Source organism: Apus apus, chromosome 1, assembly GCF_020740795.1.
Source record: "Apus apus isolate bApuApu2 chromosome 1, bApuApu2.pri.cur, whole genome shotgun sequence".
NCBI lineage: Eukaryota > Metazoa > Chordata > Aves > Apodiformes > Apodidae > Apus > Apus apus.
In genome coordinates this window covers 155,597,303-155,611,601 of record NC_067282.1, presented here as the reverse complement: position 1 = coordinate 155,611,601, position 14,299 = coordinate 155,597,303, and the positions used below count along the sequence as shown (strand labels likewise).

Sequence of the window (14,299 nt, the reverse complement as noted above, 5' to 3'; positions counted from 1 at the left end):
GCGTTCTGGGAGGAGAGCGGGGTGACTGCATAGCGGGGTGCTGAGCGGTGTTAGTGCGTCGGTGCAGAGTGATGGGACTGTCTTTGGAGAGTGAACAATGTGCGTGTAGGGGAGATTTGGAATGATGTGTATGTCGTTGAATTTAGGGCGGTACGTTTCGGGGAATATCGAGCAGTGTTTTTGTCTGATCGTAATGGTGGGAGGGGGCTAGGGGGAAGTTGAGCTATGTGTTTCGGGCGGAACGAAGAGCGACGTCGGTTTTTGTATGTGCAGAGCGGTGGCTGTGTCCTACGCAATCTGTTTGTCGGAGGCCGTGTGTCTTTGGGGCGCAGGACAATGTGTATTGTGGGGGGGCTCAGAGCGATGTGTTTGTTGTCACCGGAGAGAAGAGCGATGTCCTCGACAGCTCCGCAAAACCGTATGCGCGGTGCGTGTGTTGTAGGAGCAGAGGGACGTGTATTTCGTGGATCGCAGCACGATTGGTACGTCGTGGAGCGATGTGTTTGTCAGACGGTGAAGAATGATGGAGGTGTCTTCGGAGATGGGGGCGGTGTGTGTATCAGCGGGCGCTGAGCGATGTGTGTGATGTCGGACTCAGGACGCGGTGTATGTTGGGGGAGGAGAGCGATGTGTGCCTTGGGAGGGGCAGAGCATTGTCTGTGCTGGTGCGCAGAGCGATGTGTTACGGCAAGGGGGGAAGTCGGGCGAAGGGTACGGACACGCTGCCGTAGGACGGTGTGTTTCCGGAGGCGCAGAGCGTCGTACTACGGGAGATGAGTTTGTCAGACCGTGCAGAGCGATGGGAGTGTCTTCGGAGCTCGTAGCGCTGCCTGCGTAGGGGAGGAGCAGAGCGATGTGAGCATCGGCCCTGGGCGTTGTTTGACCGTCGGGGAACAAATCGTGTATCGTTGAGCCCATCGCGTTTTCAGCATAGTAGAGCGACGTGAAGTGTCGTTAAGGCACAGACCGATGTGTTCCGACCCGGGGAGGGAGGGCGGCCAACAGGCAGATTGATACGTGTATCCGGAGTTGCAGAGCACTGTGTGTATGGGACGTAAACGTAACCTCGCTTATGGAGCGCAGAGAGATGGTTTTCGGAGGGGGTGTGGAGTGGTGGGCGACGCAGAACGATGATTGCTTCAGGAGGCGCCGAGCGATAGCTTCGGAAATGTGTGTGTCCTGGGGCGCGGAGTGATGTGTGTGTCCGTCGGGGAGGAGAAGGACGGGTTTCGGGAAGGGTAGGTGAGGGGGAGCTACGCCGCTGCAGGACGATGTGTTTCGGATGTGTTCCAACATCGCATAGCGATGAGACGATCGTAGGATGGCGATGTGTTTGTCAGGCGGTGCAGAGCGATGGGAGCGTCTTCGGGGAGTGGAGCGATGTGTGTGACCGTCGGCACAGCCTGTGTAGGGGAGGAATGGAGCGATTTGTGTGTAACCGAGCTCTGAGCGGTATGTGTGTTCCCTGGGGAGCAGAGCGATGTGTGTGTCATTGGGCTTCAGCGCGTTACCGTGTGTTAGATGTAGCGGAGCGATGTGGGTGTTGTTAAGGCACGGAGCGACGTGTTGCGGGAACGAGTGGTGGGGAGATGGAGGGCCAGACACGCAGAGCGATGAGGATCCGCAAATGCAGAGGGCTGTGTGTGTCGAGACCTAAGGGTAGTGTGGTCCTGGGGGACGTAGAGCGATGTTGTTTGTGAGGGTTTTTTGGGGGGATGAGGAGTGCAGGACGATGTGCATTCTGAGGAGGCGCCGAACGATGGCTGTGCGTGGGGGAATGTATGTATCGTGGAGGGCTGAGCGATGTGTGTGCCCATCGGGGAGGCGCGGAGCGATGTGCTTCGGGAATGGGGGTAAGGGAGGAGTAACGCCGCTGCAGGGCGATGTGTATTTCTGGAGGCGCAGCGCGACGGAAGCGGTCGTACGACGGCGATGTGCTTGTCGGGTGGAGCACAGCGATACGCCTTCAGAGATGGAAGCGATGTGTGTGTCCGTCGGCGCAGAGCGACCTGTGTGTAGAGGAGGAGCGGAGCGATGTGGGCACCGCCGGCCGCAGAGCGATGTTTTATCTGGGGAGGGGGCGATACGCCGAGTGATTCGTTTTTCGCGAGGAGCGGAGAGGTGGGACTGTTGTAGGGAGGGCAATGTGTGCGCCCTGGGGCGCGGAGTGATGGATGTATTTTTGGGGCGCCGGACGAGGTGTGTTTTCGGGGGCTTAGAGAGATGTGTGTGTTGTCAGGGGAGGGGGAAGCGACGTGTTTGACATCTCTGCAAAACTGTATGTCCCTTCTGCAGAGCGATGAAGTGTCTTCGGAGATCGGAGCAGTTACTGTGGGGCTCGGGAAGTAGAGTGTTGGGAGAAGGGGGCGATGTGTGCTTCGGGAGGGGCAAAGCGCTGTGCGTGCCGGAGCGTAAGCAATGTGATTTGCGGAGCGTAGAGCGATGTATTTCTCGGGAGGGGTGGGTCGGTGGAGAGTGGGTGACTCGGTGTGATGTGTGTGTCGTAGACATTCTGTGTGTGTTTGCTTGCCGTTTATGGTAAACGTATTATGAAACGTTAAAGTGGTGGAGGATGTGTACACGGAAAAAAGTAGTGTTTTGGAGCACAGCAGTGGACTGTTGAGCGAACGGGTCTCTAAAGCCACTGTAACAAGTGGACCGTGTTGCGACTCCCGAGCACTTGGAAAGGGATACCAGGTCTTCTTTCTCCTGCTGCTTGACAAAGTGGGAGTGTGTGCATTGTGCAGCTTCAGGTAGATCTTGTTTTACCAGCTTCTCTTCGGGTTTCTTCGGTCGAACTTGCGCAAGCCGCCCCAGCAGAACGCCGGCACTGTTTGCCTGTGCCCAGATTTCCGCGTCTCCGTTTACCGAGCAGGGCGCTGCCTTGCTGCCCGCCCTGCCTGAGGCTCACTCGGCAGTGGGACCCACCCTTTCTCAGCCTAGGTAAGGCGAGGTGGTGGCGGAGATGCCCATTGCCATCAGCAGCTCGGCGGCTGCGCCCCACGAAACGCGGGGAGTCGCTTCTCCTTGGTTCCGGCGCCGCGTCCCGCCGCGCTCTGCTCCCTGCCCCGCTCCCTGCTCCTCTCCCAGCTCGGCCCCTCTCCCAGCCCGGCCTTGAGACCGAGATGTTAATTACACACACATATTCCTGTAACAAATTTGTATTCGCCTAATTTGGCTATTCCTTTCTGGGAACATTTCTGCTAGGAGATTATTCAGCTGCGTCTTGCACTTCTGCCGGAAGCCCTTGAAAGAAGCTGTTGTACTCATGGGTCTTCTATTAACTCTCACCGGGTTTCAGCGGCGAGTGCGGAAACAAGAGGGTTGCGCACAGCCGTGTCCCGGGGCAGCTCCTCGCCCCAGTCGCCCATCTCACCTCGCCCTCCCTGTCCAGAAGAGAACCGGCGTGGGGCTGGCAGCAATCCCACCCCGCCTCGCCGCTGAGGCTCTGTCTCGACTGGGTGTCGAGGGAAAAGCGATTGTACGTGGAAATTCCATTGTGGCAAGGGGGTGTCTGCATAGGCAGCGCTCGGTGCAGCTCGGCACTGTCTTTCAGCAGTCCACACTCTCCTGCCAGCCTACACAAGGGGAAGACTAGCCGGTAGGAGCACCTCCTACCCCCTCCCGTCAATAGCACATACTCACGTGCACAAGTTTGGCAGAGAAGCCACCCTTCATCTAATTAAGAGCTACATCATTGTTATCACTAAGTGATCTTTTGTGTTATCCTTAACTTCAAAAGGTTCCTTCGGAGTAGAATAGTTAACAACAACGGTGAGAATATCTTGGCAGGAGGTGGGGATAAAGTTCCTCTTCTCAGTGGTTGGATACAGTCAGTGCCTTCTGTCCCCAAAACTAGGCAACCATCACCGACATAAACAAACATTTTACCAAGCAACACTTTCGATCTATGCCCTTAGGAAGTCTCATGGTTCCAGGATTATTTTTTTTATTTTTTTTTCTTGAGATGAAGTGAATCTAAATTAAAACGTCCTCGTCTTTGGGTTTTTGGCAGAAACGTGTCACATCTCTGCCAATTATTGCCTGCCAAAATCTTCTCCCTAGTAGACGCGTTTTGCATATTGGCTAAGAGAGAAAGCTAAGTGCCATGGAAAGAGAGTGAAAAACAGCTTGAAATCAGCATCAGAAGGGGTGGTTAAAAAAATGCATCAAGCAGTGTAAATCAGTTTTCCTTTGGGAATTACTTACCAACATTCGCCCAACAATTACATGTGAAATTCTACAAAAACATCCAAGCAACAAAGGTTAATGTGGTGTCTTTCTACACACGAACTAAGTTGTACCTAGAGTTGTACTGAAAAAGCTAAACTCACTGCTCAGGACGAGTTTACCAAGAGTGACGTCAAAGGAAATGGGAATGCATCTAAGACAAAGAAAAAAGGTTGCACATCTAAAGACAGGGCTTTTAGCATCCTTTTGTTCTTGTAAAGGACTGTCCTTCCCGCAGCAACATCCCGCAGAGATATTCAGCCAGCCTGTCCCTAACTTTTTTTGTTTGCATTCAGATCTTAAGGATGAACTGATTCCCTGGACACAGACATTTAGAAGGGGAGTTCTGGACGCTGGTTCCACATGATGGAAAATTTGAGCCTGGGCCAGCAATGAAGAGCAAAAATTCACCACATTAAATGTACACAGGCAGATTTCACTGCAGTTGTGCTTGCACTTCTGCATCCAATGGGACTATGTTCCCGTAAGGAAAACAGGCCTTGTTACTTGGACCTTCTTTCTCCCTTTCTCTTTGTCAGCCTTGAAGGTGACTTTTTTGAGGGTTTCTCAAGATCTTGTCATCCACCCACTGGTTTTAACGTCTTGGGTTGCATTTAGGCTTATGCTTTGCCTTGCATGCTGGGCCTGTGCATCTCTGACCCCACTGGCTGCACTTCCCTGGCTTGACCTCGTCCCAGCCTGGTCCCTGCAGACTTGCTCAGTGACCCAGTGATCTGTGGGTCTCCCTGATCACTGCCACCATTCCTGCCTCATTTACCATGTGTGGGTACTGTGGGGCTGTGGCCCAGCTGGTGACAGCATGGCCCTGTCTGCCCCACTGTCCCCCTTGTCTCCCAGCTCACCTGCCTTTGTGGGGCAGCCTGCTCCTGCTGCTTCCCCACAAACTGTGTTGAATTTTTTTGTCCACTTAGGAATGCATTTACTAAAGATAAATTAGATTTAATATACAATCTCCTTCCCTTTCCATTAGCCATAAATTACACATCTGCCCCCATTTAGTGTGTTAGTGATGGTAGCACACGTGAGGATTGAAGTAAAAACTTGGCCCCTTCCAAGGAGATCTTGAAACATCAGCCTTCACTGTTGGTCCTACATAGATAATTTTTTTCTAGCTCAACTACCATCAGCTTCTCAAATACCTGATGCCGGGATAGTATCAGGGCAGAGTCCCCTTCACTTCTATAAAGATAACCTATTGCTGACCCAGACTGACAGAGTTCAATATTCATCTGTTTCTGTGAATATTGGTTGCAAGGTGTAATAGCTGTCAACAGTAGTGGTCATCGGCCTGTTCTGTGTTTCCTTCATCTTTCCTTCTGTCCTTTTTATCCATCTCACCCTCCTGACAGTATCTCCTGTTTGTTATTCCCCTTGTTCCCAGGAAGTTGCTACATACCAGCACTCTCCCATCCTCACTCCTTCTCCCAGGGAAGGACCATTTCTATCTTAGAGCATGCAAGCAAGGCCTATCATTACTGAAGATGTATCATCCACCTCTTCTTTGCCTCATCAAATGTCCCAAGTCCTGATTTGTGGCATTGGATTGTCAATCTGACCTGTATCAGCTCAGCCAAGGAATGTGCTGAACATTGCTGATTGGGACTAGACATACAGGAGAATCTCATGGTGGGTACTCTTAAGCATCAGAGAAGACAGACTATTTCTTTGTCCAACTGAACAGAGAATAGCTAGCACCCTCACTATCTTGCTTCAGTTTTCTCTGTGTATTCAGGCAATAAGGAGATGGACAAAGGAAAGAGCTAGTGGCTGATGTGACATGGTGATGCAAATGCCTGATATCCTGAAGAGAGGAAGACCTGAGAGAAAGACCCATGGGACCTGTGAATCAATGTTGAGCTGCATTGACCATCTGCCTCAAGTGCCTGTATGCCCAAGTGATAGTTGGCAAAATCCTGTAGCGTGGTGGATGTTGGTGGTGGCCCCACACTTTCCTCTGCAGCGCTCCTACTGATAGATGGGGCAGCCAGGGCACTCATGAGCCTGGTTAAGAGAAAGAATAATAAAAAAATTAGAGGTATCATACGTACATCTTGTGGATTTTATTGATACTTTTGTGATTTAGGCCCAGCTGGCAACAAAGAACCATGTGGCTGCTTCCTCACCCCTCTCCCCACATGGGACTGAGAGGAGAAAAATCCAACTAAAACCTCGTGGGTTGACACAAGGACAGGAAGGGGTCACTCACTAATTATAGTCACAGGCAAAACAGGCTCAACATGGCGAAAAAAAATACATTTAATTTATCACTAATCAGATGCAAAAAAGACAGAGAGAAAACAAATACCATAGCTTAAATACCTTACTCCACCCTCTCTTCTTCTCAGGCCCAAATTATTTTGTGCCAGCTTTACTACCTCCTACCCCCCAGCGGCACAGGGGGACAGAGAATGGGGTTTAGAGTCAGTGCATCACAAGTTGTCTTCTGTCACTCCTTCCTCCTCAGGGAGCAGGACTTCTCACAGGCTTCCCTTGCTCCAAGGTGGAGTCTCTCCCACATGAGACAGTCCTTCACAAACCCCTCAGACATAAGTCCCTCCCTTGAGGTGCACTCCCTCAGGAACAGACTCCTCCAGCGCAGGCTTCCCACAGAGTCATGGCCTGCTTCAAAAACAGCCACGTCCCCTGGCATGAGGTCCTCCATGGCTGCAGATCCGTATCTCCTCCACTGTTGTCCTTCTGGACATTTTGAGCTAGAGGAGCTTTCAGCAGCTTCTCACAGGAGTCACCCCTGGGTCTTCTTCCCTGCTACCAAAACCACACAAACCCAACACAGTTACCAACACTCACTGTGTGACTACTGGGCTGCATGCAGAGCAACCTTGTCAGGAAAGCTTACAGAATAAAGTGCAAGGCCTGTAACACTGTGGTTGCTTTTTTGTTGTTGTTGTTGTTTTGTGGTTTTGGTTTTTGAGGAGGGGAAGCAGGAAGGGCAGTTAGAAACTGTAGCAAAGTGACTCATGGGAGCAAAAAGCCCACTATGACTTCTTGGGTATCACCTGGAAGGAGGGCAACACAACGTCCTTCTTAAATGCGTAAGTTTTTCCAACATCAATAGGTCTGTGAAAGAGCCATGGATACCAGGTTTCCAGTGTCTCAGGTTTCTTCTCTGTGTGAGGAGGAAGGGTAGTTTAGATGTCTTCTGCATCCTGAAGTACAGCAGCTGATTGCACTGTTCCCATCTTTGTAGTACTGCTCTTCACCTTTGATCACAGGTCTTCTGAGTCAAGGCACTGGGCAGCTTGGGAGTGGCTCAGCCACTCAAATCTCTGACTGTGGCTTGTGGGACACCACACAGGACAGAGAAGCTCTGCAATAAGGTGGATCGTTCCATGTTTGTAGCTTCTTATTTCACCCTGATTAAAAAAAAAAAAAGACAAAAAAAAAAAGACCCACACTATTACAGGGGCCAGACAGAACTCAAAACTAGCATTTTGTTCTCACCATCTTGAGATGCAAATAAAAATTTAGCCATGTTGCACAGTACCTTCACTGAGCCTGTTTTGGACAGCCTAGGAAAGAGAGTGCCCCAGGGTAACCCAGAGTGGAAAGGAGCTGCTGCTCCCTAGTGAACAGGGCAGGCAATGGCTGTCCTCACATACTGCACTGGGAGAGCTCAGGTGACACAAAGGGTTCAGCAGCAAAGGAAATGTCACGTTTGTGTGGCACTGACGTGCAGTATTTCACATGTTCATGTGCCCCCGGAAAGATCATTTGCCTGAACAACTAGAAATAGTCAAATTAGTGATACTCCCAGTTTCCATTCTACCCGTCCTCCTGGTCTCCAGCTTGTGCACAGATTTTCCAGGCATTTCATGCTTTGTGTACCCTGTGACCCTCCCAGCTTGTTAAAGAAACGGGTTATTCAGAAAGGAAGAGTGGTGACAGGCTACTTTCTCTCTACCTGAATTAACACTCCCTACTGGAAAAATCAGGCTTTTTATTGAACCATTAATATAGACATATAAATCCATCCAGTACAGTAACTTTTTTTTTTTTTTTTTTTTGGTAAATGGCTAAGTTTGGAAGGGACCTTAAAGATCATCAGGTTCCAACCTCCCTGCTATGAGCAGGGACACCTCCCACTAGACCAGGCTGCATAAACTTGATCCAACCTGGCCTTAAACACCTCCAGGGAGGGGGCATCCACAGCCTCCCTGGGCAACTTATTCCAGTGACTTACTACCCTCATGGTGAAGAATTTCCACACACACTATATTTATATCATATTGAAACATTCAATACTAAACAATAAACTTTATAATTTGACTAATTGCTTGATCAATTGATCTGAACTGATTATTGGAATTATCCCTTAACAAAGCTTGGAAGTTTTCAAAAACTATGCAGTCAGGAATGATCAAGGAGCTATTTACCTCCTGCTTTGAACTAAAATAAAACTTAAAAAAAAAATCTGAATAGTTTTGCAAGGAGATAATTATAAGAAAAATTAAGAAAGCTGTATCTATGGATCCCCTTGTAATAATTAATTTTTCTTCCTAACACCTACCATACCTCCGGTCATGGGTTTCGTATTTTAAGAGATTAGTGATCTGTCTGGGGATTTTAAATATATATGAATATAACAAACTTTTATCATGGGGAAGAGTCCTTTTCTGGAGACTGGACAGTATTCAGCTGTAACCCCTTCCCTTTTGAGACAGGAAGTTTTCTTACTCATGTAACAGTGTGCTATTATTTAGAACATCACAATAAATGAGGTTTTAAATAAAATCTACCATCCACAGGTGAAAGACATCTCCCAAATCATCCAAAGTCTGCAATCACTTTAAAGGCAGATGTGAATTACCTTGAGTGACTCCATTTATGTTTCCTAAGTACCTTGAGCACCCATAAATCAGAATTATTTTAACTGGATCACACATATAAAATATGGATTCTCAGCAGCACAGGCATCAGGAAGACCTACTTGCTTGAACAAACACTGAAGATGTGCAGCCTTAGGCAGCCCAAGGTGAAAAACATGTTGATGGGGCTTTGCAGCTGTAGGCTTGATGCATGACCTTGACCACCCTGTGTGAAATAAGCAAACATAATGCTGCAATCCTGCCTCCTCAGCTGCATCTGTGAGATGGATGCCCCCATATATCCTCCTGAGCACACAGCAAAACTCTAGCACAGTCACAGTTCACTTGGTGGGATGGATCACAAGACTGGGGTGCTACAATTGGTGGATATAAATGTTCAGAAAGGGCAAGCAAAGAAAGGGATGGGAGTTGTCCACTGTGTAAAAAAATGGCTTGATTGCACAGAGTTGTCTTTGAAAAACAGTGATGAACAGTTGAGAGCTTATGGGTAAAAATTAGAGGCCAAGCCAACAAAAGAAACCTCATAGTTGGTATTTACTACAGGCCCACTGATCAAGGGGAGGATATTGATGAAACTTCCTTAATTCAACTACAAGAAGCATCCTGCTCACAGGCTCTGATCCTGCTGGGGGACTTCAATCAACATCTGCTGGAACAGCTGCACAGCAAGCTGTAAGCCATCCAGGAGAATCCTGGAGTGTGGTGAGGACAAGTTTTTAATCCAGATGAATGACAGCCCAACCAGAGGAGGAGCACTACTAGGCCTGTTGCTCACCAAAACAAATGAACTAATTTGAAAGGCCAAGATTTGTGGCAGCCTGGGCTGCTGCCTAGGCCCAGCTCCATCACAAACTTGAGGGATATGAGCCAGGCAAAATCTAAAGCTAAGACCCTGAATTTTAGTAGAGGAAACTTTCAGATGTTTGAGGAGATAGTGTATGGCACCCCCTGGGAAACTGCCCTCAGGGATAAAGGAGCAGAACAGAGCTGGAAGCTATGTAAGGACCTTTTTCTTAGCAAACAAGTGCTCTTGATTCCCACGTGTAAGAAAGGGAGGAGACTGATACGGCTGAGTGAGCACCTTCTGGTCGAACAAGTGTAAGAAGGAAATGCACAGGCAGTGGAAGCAGGTACATGCATCCTGGGAAGAATCTAGAGATGCTGCCCAGGTGTGTAGGGATGGGAGCAGGAAAGCTAAGGCACATCTGGTGCTGAATTTGGCAAGAGATGTGAAGAATAAGGATCTTTTCAGGGACATTGTTAAGAAAAGGAGAAGTAAAGAAAATGTATCCCCCCAATAAATAAGACAGGAGATTTATGACAACTGATATGGAGAAGTCTGAGGTATTCAATCATTATTTTGCCTCATTTTTCACTGGAAATCTCTCTTCCCATATCTCTCAGGTCCCTGAACCTCAAGGCAGGGACTGTAGGAGCAGAGTCCCTCCTATTTTAGGAAAAGATCAGGCTCAAGACCATCTGAGGAACCTGAATTCCATGGGACCTGGCAATATTCATCCCAGGGTCCTGAGGGAACTGGCAGATGTAGTTATCAGGCCACTTTCCATAATATTTGAAAAACCATGGCAGTCAGGTGAAGTTCCCAGCAATTGAAGAAAGGGAATATCATACCCATAAAAAAAAAAAAAAGAAAAAAAAAAGTAAAAAAAAAAAAGTGTGATATTCCTTTATAATAGGGAATAGGAGAAAAGGAGCATAACGGGAACTACCTACCTACCAGCCTCACCTCAGTGCCTGGTAAGATCATGGAGCAAATCCTCCTGGAAGCTATGTCAAAGCATATAGAAGACAGGGATGTGACAGATGAGAGGTATGGATTGAATGGACGGACTGCTGGATACAGAATTGGCGAGGTGGCTGCATCCAAAGAGTTATAGTCAATGGCTCAATGTCCAAATGGAAATTAGTAATTGTTAGTGTCCCTTAAGGGTATGTAGTGGGACCAATATTGTTTAATATCTTCCACCATAGATAGTGGTATGGAGTGCATCCTCAGCAAGTGTGTGGACAACACCAGGCTGAGTGGTGCAGTTGATGTGTTAGAGGCAAGGGATGCCATTCAGAGGGACCTTGACAGGCTTGAGGAGTGGGCCTACAAAAGCCTCCTGGAATTCAACAAGCCCAGGTGCAAGGTCCTGTACCTGGAACAGGACCATCCACAACATCAGTACAGACTGAGGGATGAACTGATTACAAGCAGTCCTGCAGAGAAAGAATTGGTGACACTGGTGAAAGAAAAAAATGGGTCATGAGCCAGCAATGTGCTCTTGCAGCTCAGAAAGTGAGTTGTATCCTGGGCTGCACGAAAAGAAGCATGACCAGCAGGTCAAGGGAGGTGATTCTCCCCCTCTGCTTTGCTCTCATGAGACCACATCTGGAGTATTGCAGACACATTTCTGGCCATTAGCACAAAGACAACATGGACCTGTTAGAGCAGGCTTATGAAAATGATCAGAGGGGTAGAAAACCTCTCCTATGAAGACAGACAGAGAGCTGGGATTGTTCAGCTTGAATAAGAGAAGTATGTGGGGAGACCCTTCAGTGTCCTTTCAGTACATAAAGGGGGCTTGTAAGAGAGATGGAGTTTTTTCACCAGGGCCTGTAGTGACAGGACAAGAGGCAATAGTTTAAATTGAAAGAGGGTAGATTTAGATTTGAAATAGGGAAGAAATTTTTTATAATGAGGCTGGTGGGACACTGGACCAGGTTGCCCAGAGATGATGTGAATGCTCCATCATTGTAAGTGTTCAAAGCCAGGTTGGATGGAGTTTTGAGCAACCTGGTCTAGTGAAAAATGTCCCTGCCCCCTCACCTGCAGGGGAGTTGGACTAGGTGATCTTTGCATGTCCCTTCCAACAGAGATTATTCTATAATTCTATAGGCACTCAGGCTCAAAAGAAGGACCTTCATGAAAGCATTTATCTAACACCAGAGTAGGAGAAAAATGAGCCCTCATATTCTGGCCTGAAGTTCTGAAAAATTTCTGTCATGTTCAGTCATCACAGTCTACTGTGAACACTACCTTCTACCTTTCAAAAAATCATTTTTATCTTAATAAATGTTCTGTTTGTTTGGCTATTAGTTTCAGGGGAAAATAGGTGGAAGTAACTGTCTTTTTACTGAATGCATAATTTTACAAAGCTTCATATTAGAAAAAAATGTTATGATAATACATGAAATAAGTAGCGTTTTGTTTTTAAGTTAGGTTGCCCATTAAATTAACTAAAGGGCACTTGCAAAATTATTTTTTTCCTCTCCTCTACCTGAGAACATTTGCAAAAGCTCTTTGTATTTCCTCCTTTGCTGAGCCTAAAACTAACTGTCTATGGCTGTAAAAAAACAAAATTTAAGAGTCCAGATAGGTGGTGAAAATATTGGAGCACCAGAAAAATGAGCTTTAAGGAGAACATACAGGCTGCTCCAGAACTAGGGTGCTATATCAGGTGTTTGGGAGATGGATAGAGGCCTAGTCTAAACCCCATAAAATTCAACTGCAGAGGATCTAAAGAATTTAGAGGTAAAACTATCACTAGACTGAATCTGATAGGAATGAATAGGAGAGAGTGAGATCTAGAATTTGAAGGTAATACATATGCTACAGAACTAATCCCTAGAAATTTGTCCTCAATACTGTGTCCTTACCAAAAGATTAACTTCTGTGACAATGCACAGTATTGTCAGCAGGTGAAACCACCATGAAATATAGCATCAATACAGATGTCACCTCCAAATCCAGATGATCTTCTGGTTTTATACTCTTACATGTGATGTTATTATGCCATTTGTCTTCTACAGACAAAAGCTCCTCTGAAATGCTACCACGTCTTGGCAGTTTCTTATATTTTAGGTGTACCCTAGTCATGCCAAACCAGCACCACTGACAAGTTTTTAAAACTGATCCCTCCACTGCCAAAACTACACAAACAGCATGTGATATGGCATTATTGAAAGAAAATGGGAATGAAGCAAAATTATTGCATTTTCAATCATATGAAATAATCACCAGAGTCTCCTAGTCTTTCCCACATTGTACTGCATATTTTTGAATCTAACACTCCTTTATCCAACTCCTCCCAAGAAAAAAAAAATAACAATTAATGTGTATTCAGTTTATCACACATCATAAAACTCATGGGTTGGAAAAGAGCCATGCCTTAGTTTATCCTGTCAATTCTGGAGACATATTTGTTTGATTAAGCCACTTGATTTTTATCATTTTACTAAATAAATGCTTGCAGCCTTACCTCTGTTTTTTATAAAGAAAACATGCACATATATTTATTTTTTTACAGCTGCTGATTCTGGCTGAAAAAATGCCCCATGCACTATAAACATAAGGACAAAAAAGACAAAAAAACCCCACAAAAAACAACCCCTAACCCGAAAAAAAAACAACATATAGATAAATTTGTTTACCTTGTGTGCTTAATCAAAAGAGGTACTTTGGAGAAAAAAATGCGAACATAGTTCATAAAAATATTAATACAAGGACACAGCAAACGGAGGGCAAGTGAAAGAACTGCTACATGTTTGTATGAGATGCTGAAGCTGGCTAACTGCTGAATTAAGAAAGCTGTTTTTTCACACCAATGTTTCTGGATAAAATTGTCTTTCTTTTACATTTCATAAGCTCCGAGTAGAGGTAAATAGGGCACTACGTCCAAAGGTTTCATTATGTTTAAGAGCTGAAGCAGAGTTATGGGAAACAACTCGTAACCCAGATTCAGAACCGAGGAGCAACTTTGTGTTACTTGCTTCTTTTCAAAGCTAATTTACGCTAAGATGATGAGTCGACAACACCTCCATTTTGCACCACCGTGATGAAAAACCGTTTTAGGAATCCGAATCCGCCCTCACTGTGACAGTGCTGTCAAAAGCAAAGTTTTAATTCAAAAGGAAAAATAAAAAACTCACCGTCCAGCTCCGCGTGCAATCCCATAACTCAGAGATTCTTGGCTTGCCTGAAACGCATTTTAACTCTCCGGTAAAAAAAACACCGCAAGGCAAAAATATCTTCTGTCCTCCACAACCCTTCTGAGAAACAGGGGTCCGAGGCCACGTTTTTTTTACGAAAAATACACTTTTTTGAGGAGGAAGAAACACAAGACGAGCAGCTGAGCTCGGGGCGGGGGAGGGGGCGAGGGGGCGGGCTCGGGAACACACCAATCAGCGCCCGCCGC

At 46.7% G+C, this 14,299-nt stretch overlaps 1 long non-coding RNA gene across 2 annotated transcripts; it reads right to left on the bottom strand.

The window, feature by feature from the left end:
* Positions 1-3,712: 3,712 nt before the first annotated feature.
* Positions 3,713-14,243, bottom strand: LOC127387170 (uncharacterized). 2 transcript variants are annotated; one of them, XR_007890065.1, is made up of 3 exons: positions 14,034-14,243; positions 6,571-7,625; positions 3,713-6,252 (listed from the first exon to the last, which is right to left on the bottom strand). It is a non-coding gene; the product is annotated as an uncharacterized LOC127387170 (long non-coding RNA). The 2 variants fall into 2 exon arrangements; XR_007890064.1 differs by lacking the exon at positions 3,713-6,252 and having other exon boundaries at positions 6,490-7,625.
* Positions 14,244-14,299: the final 56 nt, after the last annotated feature.